A 15,769-nucleotide genomic window follows, 5' to 3' on the forward strand; every position below is an offset into this window, starting at 1 on the left:
TGAAGCAAATCGGCTAATTCGGCAAATAAAAAGCCTGGTTAGGGAACAATGCAGAACTCAATGAATACCCGGGGAACTGCCTCGCAGAATCAACAGGTGCTAGATAACCCATCGAACAATATCTTTTTTTTCTCAGTAATTTGCCAGTGAGGCAATGTTTTCTTTGTTATTTATCTGGCTCCCTGGTTTCAGAGTTGTATGGTTAGTACCTGGGAGACATATAATTTGAAATGCAAAGCGAACTGAAATTGGTAACAGAGAGGCAGGCAGAAGATACCCTCCAAAGGAGAAGATACCCTCCAAAGGACGACAAAGATGTGCTATGTGTCTGTCCACTTCACTGTGTAAATACCTACTTCCACCAAAAATAATAGTAACCAGTTTTGCTGGTAAATATCTCTATCCATTTATATGGGGTATTTAAACACATCTTTCCATTATCAAGTGCAAACACACCTCTGGAAACTGTACTGCCTCTGTTTTTGTTCATTACAGTACTTAAGCATATCATAAGAATGGCTTTGACTAATGCCATTAATTTGAGTCTTCTATTCAATGCTTGCATCTCTCTGCTCTTCTCACTACTTCTGCATACCTCTAAGGACTCTGAAATCTGGAACAGGAATAGAAAAGGAAAGATACTTTTCATGCTGGCATGTCACACCTTTTCTACCTTGAACCCTAGACACAGACTTAAGGTAATAAACATTTACAGACAGATTTTAACAATTTGTCCTGTTTTCTGCCAGTATAGAGTTAATTTTCCTTCTAGTAGCTGGTATGGTGTTGTGTTTTGGATTTAGTATGAGAAGAATGTTGATAACACACTGATGTTTTTAGTTGTTGCTAAGAAGTGTTTAGACTCAGTCAAGGAGTTTTCAGCTTCTCATGCCCAGCCAGCAAGAAGGCTGGAGGGGCACAAGAAGTTGGCACAGGACACAGCCAGGGCACCTGACCCAAAGTGGCCAAAGGGGTATTCCACACTATATAATGTCTCGCCCAGTGTATAAACTGGGAGGCGTTAGCAGGGGGTGGATCGCTGCTTGGGAACTAACTGGGCATCGTTTGGTGTGTGGTGAGCAATTGCACTGTGCATCAGTTGTTTTGTATATTCCAATTCTATTATCATTATTATTATTATTATTATTATTATTATTATTATCATCATCTTTTTCTGTCATGTTAAACTGTCTTTTTTGAAACTCATGAGTTTTACTTTTTTTCCTGATTCTCTCCCTGATCCCACTGGGTGTGGAGGGAGTGAGCAAGAGGCTGCATGGTGCTTAGTTGCTGGCTGGGGTTAAACCACAACACAATGGCTAAGGAACTACTCCAGAAAATTCAGTACCATTCACAAACAAACTTTGGCGTATGAGCCATATCAAAACTCTTAAAAAAGAGAAAAGCAAGACAGTGGGGATTTTAACCTCAAATGCTTAACCTGATATTTGGACAGGAGACTGGGCTGCTATTTGTGCTGTGTTAAAGAGCAGTCAGTGGAACATTTTGATAACCAAATTTGGTTTGTCAATGCGTATAGCCAAATGAACAACTAGTGCTTTGGATCTCATTATTCCATGTCTGGACACTGTAAATCAGAAGTGATAGTTCAGTTATACTATGAGGAGCCTTGCTTTTAATATTACTGTTTATACAATACTTAACATTGCTCATGGATACTATAATTAGATTAATTGTAGGCACAAAACATAGAAGCAATGCAAAAATAAAACTGAAAACCTCTTTCTAAATATTTTCTCCAATTTTTTTCTTTCCCTGTGTTTTGAATTATATTTGTAACATAGTTACAGTTATTTTGTTTTTAAATATGTTATGGTATGTGTCATACCAAAAAGAACATTTGGCTGGAATCTAATTTGAACTAAGACACTCCACAGGGAAGTGAAGATGCTTTCAGGCTGAAGGGAAAGATAACATTTCAAGCTGTGTACCAGGATCTTTGCACAGCTCTAAGATCATTCAAAAGAGAGAAAATTTTTGTATGGTTATTTTTTGAACTTAAGTTTTTAAAACATCCTCAAACAGCTTAAGAAAAAGAACTGTTTCTTATGTATTCAGTAAATTAACAACTCTAGGCTAGTCCATATGAAAACAATGGGAATGACATCCAATGTGGGTCACTGCAAACTTAGTTCGTTCTCTGCAGTCAAGTATTTAATAGTTATGTACAGGAACAAAACTTACCATGGACAAGGAAGAGAAGAAGTATGTATCATGTTTCAGATGACTGTAAATCATCCAACCGGTAGCCCATTATACCATATGCTGATGAAAGATTTTGCCATAACCATCAAGATCTTAAAAAACAAAAACAAAAAACAAAACACACAAAAGATAATCAGACATTGAAATAGTGAAGACTGAGTGTTCCTTATTTGAACTACAATTTCACTGCTCTTTAAAGCATACTTTTAAAAAGACAGAAAACAGCCTGTTGCACACCATTGCCACCCAGCAAGAGCTTTTCTTACAACCACTGCAATGTATTTTTGCTCAGATACTTCATTTGCAGTTCTTTTGCAGTTTTTTTGGCTGTCAGCTGACTTTTCAGGACTCAGATCTTTTATTCATTGTTTTATAATGATGAGTTTTATGCATCAGCATTTTACTCATAACAACATTTTCAAGCGCTATGCTATTTTCCCTTTTGTTTCTTTTATGCTGGACTTCACGGTGCACTTTCCACCAAAGCACAAAACCCACATGCCAAAATTAATTACAACTGTGCAGGACGGGGAAGACCGCCGCATGCGAGCAGGCAGCCCGGCTGGACCCGCAGCCTGGTACAGGGCTCAGTCGGTGGCTGACAACGCCAACACCTCTAATGCAAGGTACGCTGCTTAACGGGGGTTAGGAGCACACGCGGTGAAGGCCAGAGTGATACAAAGCTTATTTGAGGAGCTGATCTCAAAGTTGCATTTTTAAACACAGATGATGGGCAGAAAGGCAGGAGAGGTGGGCTCCAGGCCAAGTGGCTGTATGGCACTGAGGTAAAGGACAATGGAGTTCCACTGAATAATGTTTAATGTCGGTAATTTTCAGCAATCTTGTTTTCTCCCAATAAATACTCAGTAGAGCTTCTTGATTTTTTTTTTTTTTTTTTACAGAACCATTCTTTCATGGTTCCTCCAATTTCCCAGAAAGTGCAGCCACTTAAACTGAAACACTGGCTCAAACTGAAAATTTGACAAATTTGAGGGGTTTTTTGCTTCCTTCATCCCCCCTCCCCCCTTCCAAGCAAAAAGGGATGGGAGAGTTCTACCACTCTTGAAGAATTCCATTTCAATAGTTTCAGATGTAAACATTTCCTCTCAAAAGAGCCTTTTTATTTCAGTTGTATGTAATGTTAAATCTTAGGTTAAAAGAAAGTCAAGACTAAAGTGAAAGTGTGATCCCAGCACCGTGGCTCTTCTTTCATAGAACATTTTGAAAGTGGGGGGTCCCAAAACATGCTTTTCATCAGATACAGAATGAGATTTCGAAGATCTCTCTGAAGTGGGGTTTTGCATTTTCCATAGAATTGCAGAGATCTTGAAAGCTAAGGAATTGATTTTCTTTTCACCTTTAATGAGAAAAGGTTAGGTAAAATGAATATAATTTTCTGACCATTTTCCACAGATTATTTCTGTCTGCATCAATCACACTTGTCTTTTGCCCCCTTCTGCTGAAATTCTACATCTAAATTCTGTTAATAGCTTAAGGGCAGCTACACAACTCTTCCAAACATTTAACCTTCCTGGTCTGCCTTTCTTCTCTAAAAACCCATTAGAAATGCTGCATTACAGGCTCAGCCAAGTGATACGTAAATTTATGAAAATTGGATGGGTAGAAAATGTCATCACACAAATCTACTCTAACCAACTCTTATCCAGATTTATTTTACAAGGGAAATAAATTCTTAATTGTCCTAAATATAAGAATATTTCATCATGGCGGAGACCTGCATGAAAGTCAAAACAAATATGCTTAGGAAAAGACATTCTACTCTCATACAATAGTTTTTGATGTGCATGTTCTTCTAAATACTTTTCTGTACTCATTTTCTAATGCTCTTTCAAAGGCCAAAATTACTTATTTTCAAGTATAGTCAGGCTTTGTTCAGACAACCAGCAACTTTAAGCAGATCCTACACCAGGCTACTTATTGCCGCTACTTCTCGCGTCCCTGCTGTCTTTTCAGCACAAGGGAACGGGAGTGGGGAATTGGTTCAACAAAAAATAACTTGTCAAAAACTTTCTTTTTTCTTTCTCTTTTAAAGGCAGATCTGTTTTCCCTACTCAGTTCACCACTTGGTTACAAAACCCACAATGCTGGCATAACGGATGAGGTAGCGCAGGGGTAGGCATAGAGAGGAGAACATAAACTGCTTAACCTGCCACTGCTACTACTGAAATGCACGTCAAGCTGCGCTCTCATTTTGAGAAATATTTTATTGGTGAAGACCGTATCTCTATGAATACGTTAGTATTTTAACCCAGTACTGAAAGCTCACAGCTTTGCTGTCAATGTATTATGCAGTACAAACTTCTAAAATGTAAGGCTTTCTAAAGACAAAATTAAATTCAAATAAAATGTGGAACAGAATTGATATGGTTATTTAGGGTCTTTTACAGGATATTCTATTTTTTTCCTCAAAGTCTGTAAGAAACAATACCTTTATGATAAGCTCTTCCCATAACTTATTTAGATAAAGTGATTTATTTGTTATTTTATTCAAATAACTTTCTTGCATTTCCAGCTCTGAACTTATGAAAGGGCATAAGCCTGGCCCTGCCAAGACAGTGAGGTGGGTAATCAGCTAGTTAGTTTTTCCCCTACATTGCTCCTTGAAAAGGTTTAGACTTCATAGAACGACTTCCTTGCAGGTGGTTAAAGGGCCAAAAAACAACCAACCAACCAACCAAACAAACCCAAACAAACAAAAAAAACAACCAACAACAACAACCACAAAACTAGGAAAAAACCTTTAAGGTTTGGGGGTTTTTTATGCTTAAGAAAACAGTGAGGAGACAATTTTCCACTCTCCTAGTTCTTTCCTTTAAAAGATATAAAGTTAATGTGAAAAATCCAAGAGTCTTTTCTATATCAGCACATGCTCCCCTTTCCACTAAAGCAGTATCTTCCCCAAAATTTTCACAAACTTTGCATATTCTTCTTTGCAGTGTCAGAAGCTGTAGAATATAGAAAGCCATCAGTGTGTACAGTGAACAGGGCCTGGTCAGATAACTGCTGCAGTCACATTATAATTTCTGAACAGCTACACCTGTGTTTAAAAAATTACATTGTCATAACTTGAGGTAAACTTGCAGTTAGAGTAAATGCACTCTATTTGTATGTCAATGGACTAGTTACATACACATAATCAATCACTGCGCCACAAATGCAAGTGAATTGACTTACTGCTGTGAAGCACAAAGTTACTAGAACATTTTAACAGAAGCCCCTGACCATCATTGAATTATATGATCGAGGGCTTTGTCTTGCAGGACTAGAGTCCCAAGCTGCTCTTAAGGATGCTTTTAGTGACCAACTTAAAAAGCTGGAAATGGTGTTTACACGTTCTGCTGACCGCCTTAATCCTTCAAGAAGATGTGCAGAGCCAAAACAATACAAGTTTTGGCCTTCCTGTGGTATTTTGACTGCCCATAAAATTAAAAGCCATAAAAAGACTTTGATGTTTTCAAATACTTTAAGAATATAAAAGAAAAATAAACCTTGCAAGGATTAACGTCGTTATATTTTTTTTCAGTACACACAAACCCAAATAAGGTAGTATTCAGACTATAAGGCTTTTTAAGGAAGCTACTAAATATTAGTGAAAGTTACAAAACACCTGAAATGCAAGCAACTAGAAATCTGCTCATTGTAGCCAGAGTCTCACTCTGTTCCCAGCCCTTAGGTGGCACAGGTGCACAATTAAGAGTTTATTTGTGACTTCACTGCTGGACACAAAACCTCTGGTTGAAATACAGTCGCACATACAACTGCATGAGAAGAGCGGTCCCTGTGCATCAGCATTCTATAGGGACCGCACGTCCCTGCAGCCAGGCCCTGCAAGGTCACCAGTGCCCCAGCACAGGTACAGGGACTGGCACCAGTAACCATTTCCAGCATGAAGGGCAGCCTGCTCCCAGAGAAGAGGTTCTAAGCTCAGTAGAATACAAAAAGTCTCAGATGGTCTCCGAGGATGAAGTAAAAATTTTATCCTGGATTCACTTCTCAGAAACGTGGAGACAGTTTTAGACTGTACGTATGTCTCACTGCCATCTCCACAAAAGCCCTTCTAAAAAAAGGCAACTTCATGCGTGTCCTATGCAGCTATATAAGTATCCAGATGGAACATGAATTAGCAATTCATTTCATTAACTAGAAAAGTTGCTTTGAAGGACGTGAACATTATTGACAGAAGTAGTTTGCAAGCATTGTTCTCTATCAAAATCTAAGCTGTCATTTCAATAAAGGCAAAGGCTTTTCCTAGCAAGCAACCTGCACTGAAAACTAATTAGAAACCACAGGTATTTTTCATGTATTTCCCAACCAGTGAAAGGCTAATCTCGAATAGCTAACTGCAAATGGCTCGGCTTGTTCAGATAAAATTCATGAGTCACTCGCACACCCTTGAGGGTCAGGTTATAGAAGCCTGTCCCAGCGCCGCGCACCTGCAAGGGCAGAGTGGCGTGCGGTCATTCATGCGGTGCCTGCCTCTGCTGCTCTGCATGCATCCCTCTGAGCCAAAACACAGAGCAAGTACTGGATACATAGTCAGTTGTTGGGTACATTAATTTTCACTCATCAAAGCGTGTCACAGAGGCAAACATTTTGTGTACCTGTACTTCAAATTCTAAGCATAACTCTTGACCCTCATTCTTTCTTTTTTTAAATTAGTCAAGCCCATGGTTACTGCCTGGTGTAACGTAACAATAAGAAAACACAAAAACCCAGCAGTGCTACCAGCTACACACTGTGCAAACCAGGACGGACACACTGTGTAAATGCATACAAGCGTTAAAGAGCTTTCATGATAAAACACTCAACGTACAGCCTGTTTTAAATCACTGATTGTATTCAAACTGATTGCTATTTATACAGTTGTCTTTATTTGAATGAGAACCTCTCATTAGGTTTGGTTATGCTAAGATTTGCATCAACAACATGCTAAATGCCACTTGATTATTATAAGACACCGAAGAATAACAATATATTAATTGTTTACAGCAGGAAGAGAAACGGGATGCATTTGTCCCCCTACAATGAACAAAACTGGATCATATCCAAATGACCAAACATTTTGGCCCCTGGCAACTATTGTAACTGTTGTTTTAATCAAACTTTGTTTAATATTATGAATATGCAATATTTAAAAACTGTGGAGTAGTATATTATTGCTTGAAACTCTCAAGTTTGTTTTAACAGTGAGACCTTATAACCACAATGTCTAAATGAGTACTGATAAAGTGCTTTCTAGTCATTATACAAACTCTACTAGCCACTGACCTATTTTCAAAGTGTAACTAATTCAGCTTACACTTAAAACAAAAAATCTACTACTCAGAGGCCAAAGAATATGATATGCCATTAAGATGCTATTTTCCAAAAAGAAAAAATGTCCACAAAATAAATGTAATGAAGCTGCATTCAGAGCACAGTTAATTAAAAGTGCATCTGGCAGCATGCATTGTTCAAAAAAATCTGATTTTTCACAAAGAATTGGCTGATACTAACTTTTCAAACAATAGATTTTCATTCTCAGGAAGGAAGGACTATTTACCTGTGATCACTGAACAGTGAACACTGCTTGTAGTAGAGCAAGTGAAACTGTGAAACATAATTTACACTTCTCTTGCATCTTTCTTTGCTTTTTTTCTCCACAGTGATCCCCCACCTCGCTACATCCTCCTTCAGTGTTTGCAATGAATTTAAGGTTATTTGCCTCAACACTTCAACACTGGGATGTATATAAAATTATTTATGATTTTATTGTAATTTATTTTAAAATGAAAATTCTAGTAACAAATTACTGATGAACAGTGTCAGTTTGGTTTGAAATTTAGGTAGGACTCCACATAGTTACTAGTGGTATCTATTATTTCTGTTGAGTATTTGGATGAACATTTTGCACTTAATTTCCCATTCAAACCATGGTCTTCATTTAGGCTATTTACTTCAGATCTGCATGAATCCTCACAATGCTATGTCGATATTTGTCTGCACGTTTTTTAAGCTCTTTGTGGGAAAAATACCCGTTTTGCTGCTGTAAGGGAACAGAACAGTGGAGTTGACATCTCAGTTTATATCAACAGGTTCTGAAAATCATTTCTTATATGCATGGTAATAAACTGTGCATTTAATGTCATCTGAGTATAATTTTTAAAAGCTGTGTAATTTTAAAGAGACTTTCTTTCTTAATCAGTCCATGAACTTCCCTTGTCACTCACTCTCTTCCATTAGCAGGACATCAGGTGAAGAAATAGGGCTAATGTATTTCCTGTGAGAGAGCTCTGTTCTGAGGAAATGTGTAATGAAAATGTGACATTTGTTCTCCAGCGCTGCAGTGCACATCCTTTCTATGATGCAAGATTAACTTTCATGGCAGTATACAGTCTCTAACAGATTCTTCACCAATGGACATCGGGAACAACTGTGCTCTGTCCCTGTCAACAACCTATTTCTTCTTTTTAAGCTAGAGGAATGGCTTTGTATTTCTTTTCCACCTTGCAGAAAACAGCTGACACACGAGATTATTTTTACCATATCAGCAACAGAAAGGAGATGTCACATGCAAAACTACTGCTTCTCAACACATTTCAATTCTGTGAGCGGCCATTGACAGTGCTTGGCAAAGCAAGTATTTGTATCTTTATATTCTATGAACCAAATAGTATTTTGGGGAACTACAGAAGTTCTTGTGCTACACAACAGTTAAAACCAAACCCAACTTTTTCTCTACTGTTATTTCATCACCTTTGGCCTGTGTGAGATATGAATAAAGTAGGAGGGCAATGAATAAGGTCAGAATTGATGGTTTGAGCAGATATTCTACTATCTAGCAATAACAGTTCATTAGAAAAAACAAGATGTAAAGAAAATGACTCTTTATCAAGGAAAGAATCTTTATCCAAGACTGACTGGATGGAGCCTGAGAGCAGAACACAGTTCCCTTGGTCAACACCCTCACACAGCAGCAATGTGGCTGTCCTTAGCACATACCCCCAGAACTAATCCTTTAATGAACTGGTGTTAATTAAGAATAAACCTCCAAATACACCAGCCACATCATCACTTGTGGAAAAAATAAATAAAGCTTGAAATACCACCTATATTACACTGTAATAAAACCTGCCTAGGAGAAATGAGGTTGCAACGGCTTCAGGGCACCTCCTCCTTAATGCACGTCAACACCAGCAATGTGGACTTGGACCCAGAGGTGAGGGGATGACAGACTGGTTTTAACCTCCTCAGAAGGGTCATTCATCCTCCTCTTCACTGGTATGTAGGACACCCAACTTGGTGCAGCAAATACCCACTATACACACTAACTAGGATTATAAAATATGAAAACAATCCTGGTTTCTTGGGAGCAAAGATAAAATTTAAGATGTGGGGGAAAGAAAGCAGCCATTTCAGAGTCTGTGGATTACAGGATGAAGTCTCACTATATAAGGTAATTTAAGCAGTCAGTAATTGACCATTACGCAGTGCACAGATTGATGTTAATCATTACCCTATAAATAAAACTACTCAACTGTCTTTCCATTCATGGCCTTCACATTAGTTGTATTAGTTGTCTTCACCTGGCAACTTTTGATGTTACATGTTTGTCTAGAATTTATTAGTTGTGATTCCCTTACGGTCATGTACTTGGTTGCTCTGAAGACTTCCTCTGGGGCCCCAGATCTTGCTCAATTTTACAGATCCAGGTGTGAAATGCCGATTCCTCCCTCCCACCCCCAAACCCCTCCCAAAAATACAATGAGAAGGAAAAAAAAAGTTGCACTTCAGAATGGAAAATAACTTATCTGTGTCATCTAACCTGAAGAAAACTCAGTAGGGGCAGTGCGAGAAAGTGGGTTATTGCTAAATTGCTAGATTTGAGGATTATTGGCAGGACAAACTTTCCTGGTACTTTTTCTTTCAGAAACGCACAGGATAGTCAAATATCTTCCCAAAACTTCACATCCTGCTCTGCTGAGTAGCAATAAAGCAAGTGCTGAGCTCTCAAGTCCTCTGCGCATTGCATACTGCTTTTTGCTAACCCATACTACCAGCTAAAGTATGGCCAACTGTAGGGTTCGGCATTCGGAAGATCTCGCGATGTCACAGAAAGTTAGAGGGTTAGTCGCAGCCTTGTGATGTACCTGTAATCCCACCTCCCCTTGTTAATATAAAAGGAATTAACTGCGCAATAAAAGGTGGAAGTTGGCGCTCACACTGTGTGTGTTATCTGTCTCTTTCCCTGGTCTGGGGTTGATCAGTGATCTAATCGTGGCACCTTGATATGTAGCGAACGCTACAGCCAACGTTTATGCACTTACAAAGGTACAGTCAAGCATCAGCCAAAAACCCTCAGGGATCTTATAGTTAGAGGTTCAAGCTAGAAACATATGGGCATTTCTCAAGGGATGCAGCAGATAGCACTGGAGGATAAAAAAAGTTTTAAAAAGTGGTTGGTAAGAAGTTGTAAAGTGTCAGTGCTGTACCTCACCTACCCTGTACATGGATGAGTTACTGAACGTTTGAAGTGTTGCTTTACCCCGAAGTTTGCTAGGGATGCTCTAAGCAATTCACAGGCTGCCTGTTTAGAGCAGCAGGTTTGGGGAAAGGGAAGGCTGGAACCTCAAATCAGGGAATATAGGAACCAGGAAAATTACCGTCTGTCTGGGAAGGGAGCCATCTGGCCCATTTGTCAGAGCTTTTTCCTCTGAGCAACCAAAAAAATAATGGGACATACCAGAGGCATAGTCAGCAAATTTTATTCTCATTGAGAGAAGAATTGTATTGGAAGTAGCATCCTGAAAGTAGGAGGAAAATCACAAGAAATGGGAAGAAAGTAGAGTTAGAAAGTTTCATTACATTTATTTTTCTGTGAAAATACCATATAGCAAAATCGCTAAGGAACAAGTAATTTTGCTATAATGAAAAAGATGTATGAAGTTCAAAAGGCTGTGAGGTAACAGAGAATATCCATCAGTTCACAATATATGCAGCTCTTTAAACTGCTGAGCAAATTAGTTCAGCAGATGTCTTCTGTTATTGCGGCATAAGTACATATTGTACAAACCCCAGACAAGTTATATTACTGATTTTTATACGGGTGATAAAACCCGATGTTTAAAAACCTATTTTTATTACTGTTTTAGCATAATTCTTACTGTAACTTAACCCCAGGCAACAAAAAAAGACAAAAAAAATCAGCAATGTTTTCCCTCAAAATTAACACTGCTTCCCTGACCAAGATGATGTTAGCCAAATCTGAATATCCTTTTTCTACATTACTCTTGCTCTGTGCTGTTACAGAGTCTTGGAAGGTCCTTTTTGGGGGGAAACAAGAAGAGGTAGGCAGTATTTTTTCTGCTAATAAGATATAAACAAATAAAGAATTCTGATACTACAAGGATGTACTGTACTTTGCTATGTGGTAGATTTATTAGTAATAATTATGAGAATAAGTTACACACAAAAATCATTAAAGGGAAATTACAGGCTTATGCTAAACCTATAAAAGCTATGACCTAAAGGCTAACATTCAGATATTAAAAAAGCTTCCAAAAAGCAAGCAAGAACATGCTATATATAGAGGGATAATCACTTCATAAACTTCAGGTAGATGTCTGAAGAACCATATTGTTCTTGTTTTGTTTCATTAGAATAGGTATTAGAAATACAAATAGAAAGAGAAATCATAGTTTTCAGTCTTGATAGACTTCAGTAGAACACCTTCCTTTGAAACTCCTCTTTAATCTGTACCTTTTCTGTAGATGAAACAGATACAAATGCTTGTGCATAAGAAACAGCAATATTTCTACAGTCAAAATAAAACAACTCCTCACCCTCTTCTTAGTGGATTACAACTTTGCTGATTCAACCCATTGGGCTATAGGTTTCTATGCCAATGGACTTTTTCTGCTTTCAAAGACCAGAGAGAATATTTTAGTCATTTTGAACCTGTACTTTGAGGAAACCCCAGACTACCCAGCCCAAATGCTGACTTCATTTCCCCGCCTGGTAGCCAGCCTCGAAGAGTTCGGCAGGTGGCCCACATGCTCAGAGACATCCCTGCGAGCCCAGCGGCAAAGCCTCGCTCCTCCTGCTATGGACGGGCTGACAGGTTTCTACCGGCATTAAGGAGGTCAGGCAGTGTGCAAAGAAAACTGGTTTAACACCGTGTTTGAATGGTAAGCACTGCCATGTACTGCCACAAGTATTCACTGATACTATGCTACTTTTCCCGCTGCCCTCTGAAACGGGCAGCTATTGAAGGAGAAGAGCATAAACATCCAACACTTGCTGTCACTTAACAATTAACTCATCTGAGAGGAGAATGATTGCAAGGCAGGTGAAGCCTTAAAAGACAGGTTACCATTCTTATTCTACATTCTATTTCAAAATCCCATAATAAAAGAATTAGAATAATTCAATAGAATATCAACAAAGAAAGATGCTTTCCTTAAAACACAATACTCTTCTGCGGTCACAGCTTTATCCCTCTATCCTTAGTATTCATGATCGTTATCACATACTACCCACAGAACAATGTAACTTTATAACAGTGCTTTATACAAAATAACAAGATAACTGCATTCTTAACAAATCCTACAAGAGTACAAAACTGTGATCCTGTATAACAACTGGTATCAAAAGGGTAAGGGGGAAAAAAAAAAAAGGCAGCTATGATTGTTTTACCCTGGTGGAATACTAGAAATTGTTTTATTTATTTCATTGAACAAATACAATCTATTTATTGCCTTTTTTTTTTTTTTTTTCATAAGAGATTACATGTAAAAAGTGATTTCTATTTCATTCAGGCACATTCCAGAGCACATGGTATCCTGGAACTTGCAAGTTCTAAAAAATTCCAAACTTTTGTTTGAGATGCATTTTTTGCTGAAGAGCCATCCTTTTCACATGGAAGATGCTTAACCATATTACCAGTTGCAAGCTTTTTTAAAGTATTAAAGAATTTTGAAAAACTAGTCTGAGTTTTGAACACACTCAAAACAGGTGTGTGTGTTCGTTTCCAAAGAATAAGTTATAAGGGAGGATGAGGGGAACATGTTCTTTTAATTAGATTTTTTTTGTTGTTATTTATTGTTATTTGTTTTGTTATTTTTGTCTTTATGAAAGAGTGGAGTCCTTGTTAAAAAAAAAATCTGATAGCTAAAAATGCCTTATAAGTGTTTCATTTTCATTAGTATTTTGCTACCACTGTTGGTTTTCTTAATAGAAAGATGATGTTCTTCCCAGAAAGCCTATTGTACTTTGTGTCCATTCATTTTGCAATTTTCTTCAAACAAAAGTCACATAAGCTACAGGAAATCAAGATTTCAAATACTACAGCATTCCATACAGTACATCAATAGTGCAAAAATAAAATCATACAGAAGGGCATCAAATTTAACCCTATTCTCCCCTGCAAATAATTAGAAGGATACATGTGAAATTCCTATAAATCTTTTAGGTACTCATAGAACATCCACTGCCACGGTATCAAAATTCAAGTTCAGACATTCAAAATAATAGAAATATCATATTAAGCTTATCAAGCTTTTAACCAAAATGTCCAATGCCTAGCTGTAAGAAAATTACAGCACTGACTGAGTTCAAATCTTCTGGTTTCTCCATCCAAATCCTACTGGCATAAACTGTAAATGTGACAAAACTAGAGACTGAGAGGAAATGTAGATTACATTATGGTAAAACAAGTTTAAAAGCAGGCTTAATACTTTTTACTGGCAGTGATCACAACTTCACTGGACAGTTTTTTTAGTTTTAAAATCTGTAGTTCAAAATCAGGCAGATGAAAGTACATGAGAGGTAAATGGAGTAGAACAAGTCCGAGTGATATGATTGCTGCCTCAGAAGAGATAATTTGGCTGTAACTACCAAAAAAATCCCAAGAAGTCCTCTACAGAAGAAAACCCTGAATTTGAGATAGTAGATTTCTTATTTTCACCAATAACTTCATCAAACAATGTACCAGTCATACAAGGAGAGACAGAGGAGCTGAAGACTGCATGTTCCTTTCTGAAAAAAACATTTGCTTTTAAAGCAAATCACCCATAAATTAATGAAAACAATGAGATGCTAAAAAATCCTGAACAAAGCCGCTGAGGAAGTACATGCCAAAACCATAACAACCCTAGGGTTACCTCCGAGGCTGCCTTCTACAGCTAAGATATCTTGGGGGGGGGGGGGGGGGGGGGGGCCGGGGGAGGGGAAGAAAAGGAAAGAAAAAAGAAAAAAGAGAGAGAAATACTGATTACCTATGTGGAGTTTAGTTTCAATACATCCCAATGAAATCAATAAAGATCAATACTATCTACACCTTTAATTGCAACAGTACATGACAATTCTGACAGGGTGAGATGTGAAACACACTGACTTTTCCTTCCATGTAGAGTTAACCAGCAATTCCTCAGACAGTCTGGTGACAGGGAACTATGTTTGTATTTTAGATGGTGACCAAAGTAAGTCAACAAACATTAATGACCATCTCTTTCCAGACAAAACAAACCATTTCTGTAACAAATTTTGTTTCTCCAAAAGTTTCTAAAAGACAGTAATTGTAAATGTATGATTTTAATCTCACCTTGTGGAATTTGTGCTGAAGTTCACTTTGTACATCCAGCCAAACTAAAGATTTTCCTGCCCAGTGACCTGAAAACACTTGATTCTCCCAAAGATGTAACATCTTCATTTATAAACCAGACCATAGGCCATCGAAGTGAGACAGCTGAAGGCTTTCTAGTAAGAAATACAGGCTTACACATTTTATTTTAAGTAAAATATGAACTACATCATAAATTCTCCATATCATAGTTGTTTCTTCCAAATTACAATTTATGCATGAGTAGTTTGTTTTTCTTTCCTTTCATGCTTTTCCTTAGTTCTTTCTCGTGCTTGAAACAACTTTTTCTTCTTAAACACACTGTCTTCTCAGAAACTTGCAGGAACATAACAGTACTGCACTACCTCAGAAAGGGGTCCAACGATCTCAGACTGTCACTTCCAACAGTGGCCAAAAGCAAATTCCCAGGCAATAACATAAGCGATCCCCAAGCATACTCCACCTTTTTCCCACCCTCCAGACACTTAAATCACTGAGCCACATGTGGTGGTGGCTTCTGTGTATGGTCTTATCTCCAGCTCCTAAAATCCCTCTGCAATTCTTTACACTTTCCCTCACTATCCCACATAAGTTTGCACCATCAGCAAACCTTGCCACTCAGATGCTCTCCAATGAGATATATGTTCACCTGAATTAAAAGTTCTAATGTAAGGTTAATCAATTTTTGTAACATCAGCTACAATGAAAACACGATAATACAAAATGATAAAACAAAATGAAAAGTGGTTCCCCCCACACACACACACAGTTTTCAGTGAAAACTCTTCAAAATGGAATGCAGATGTGAGTGTTGTGGTTTAACCCCAGCTGCCAACTAAGCCCCACACAGCCACTCGCTCACTCCCCCTGCAGCAGGATGGGGGAGAGAATTGGAAGAGTAAAAATGAAACCACTTGTGGCTTA

General features: G+C 38.0%; 1 protein-coding gene across 2 annotated transcripts in view; it reads right to left on the bottom strand.

The window, feature by feature from the left end:
• Positions 1-15,769, bottom strand: part of CHRM3 (cholinergic receptor muscarinic 3) — a 283,715-nt gene that overhangs the window by 193,802 nt on the left and 74,144 nt on the right. The window contains exon 2 of one of the 2 annotated variants that reach the window (XM_075042050.1): positions 2,206-2,318. The gene's annotated coding sequence lies outside the window, so the exon portion shown is untranslated. Of the gene's footprint in view, positions 1-2,205; positions 2,484-15,769 lie in introns of those variants that run through there. The other variant, XM_075042051.1, reaches the window with a different exon arrangement.

This window comes from Buteo buteo, chromosome 12, assembly GCF_964188355.1.
Source record: "Buteo buteo chromosome 12, bButBut1.hap1.1, whole genome shotgun sequence".
NCBI lineage: Eukaryota > Metazoa > Chordata > Aves > Accipitriformes > Accipitridae > Buteo > Buteo buteo.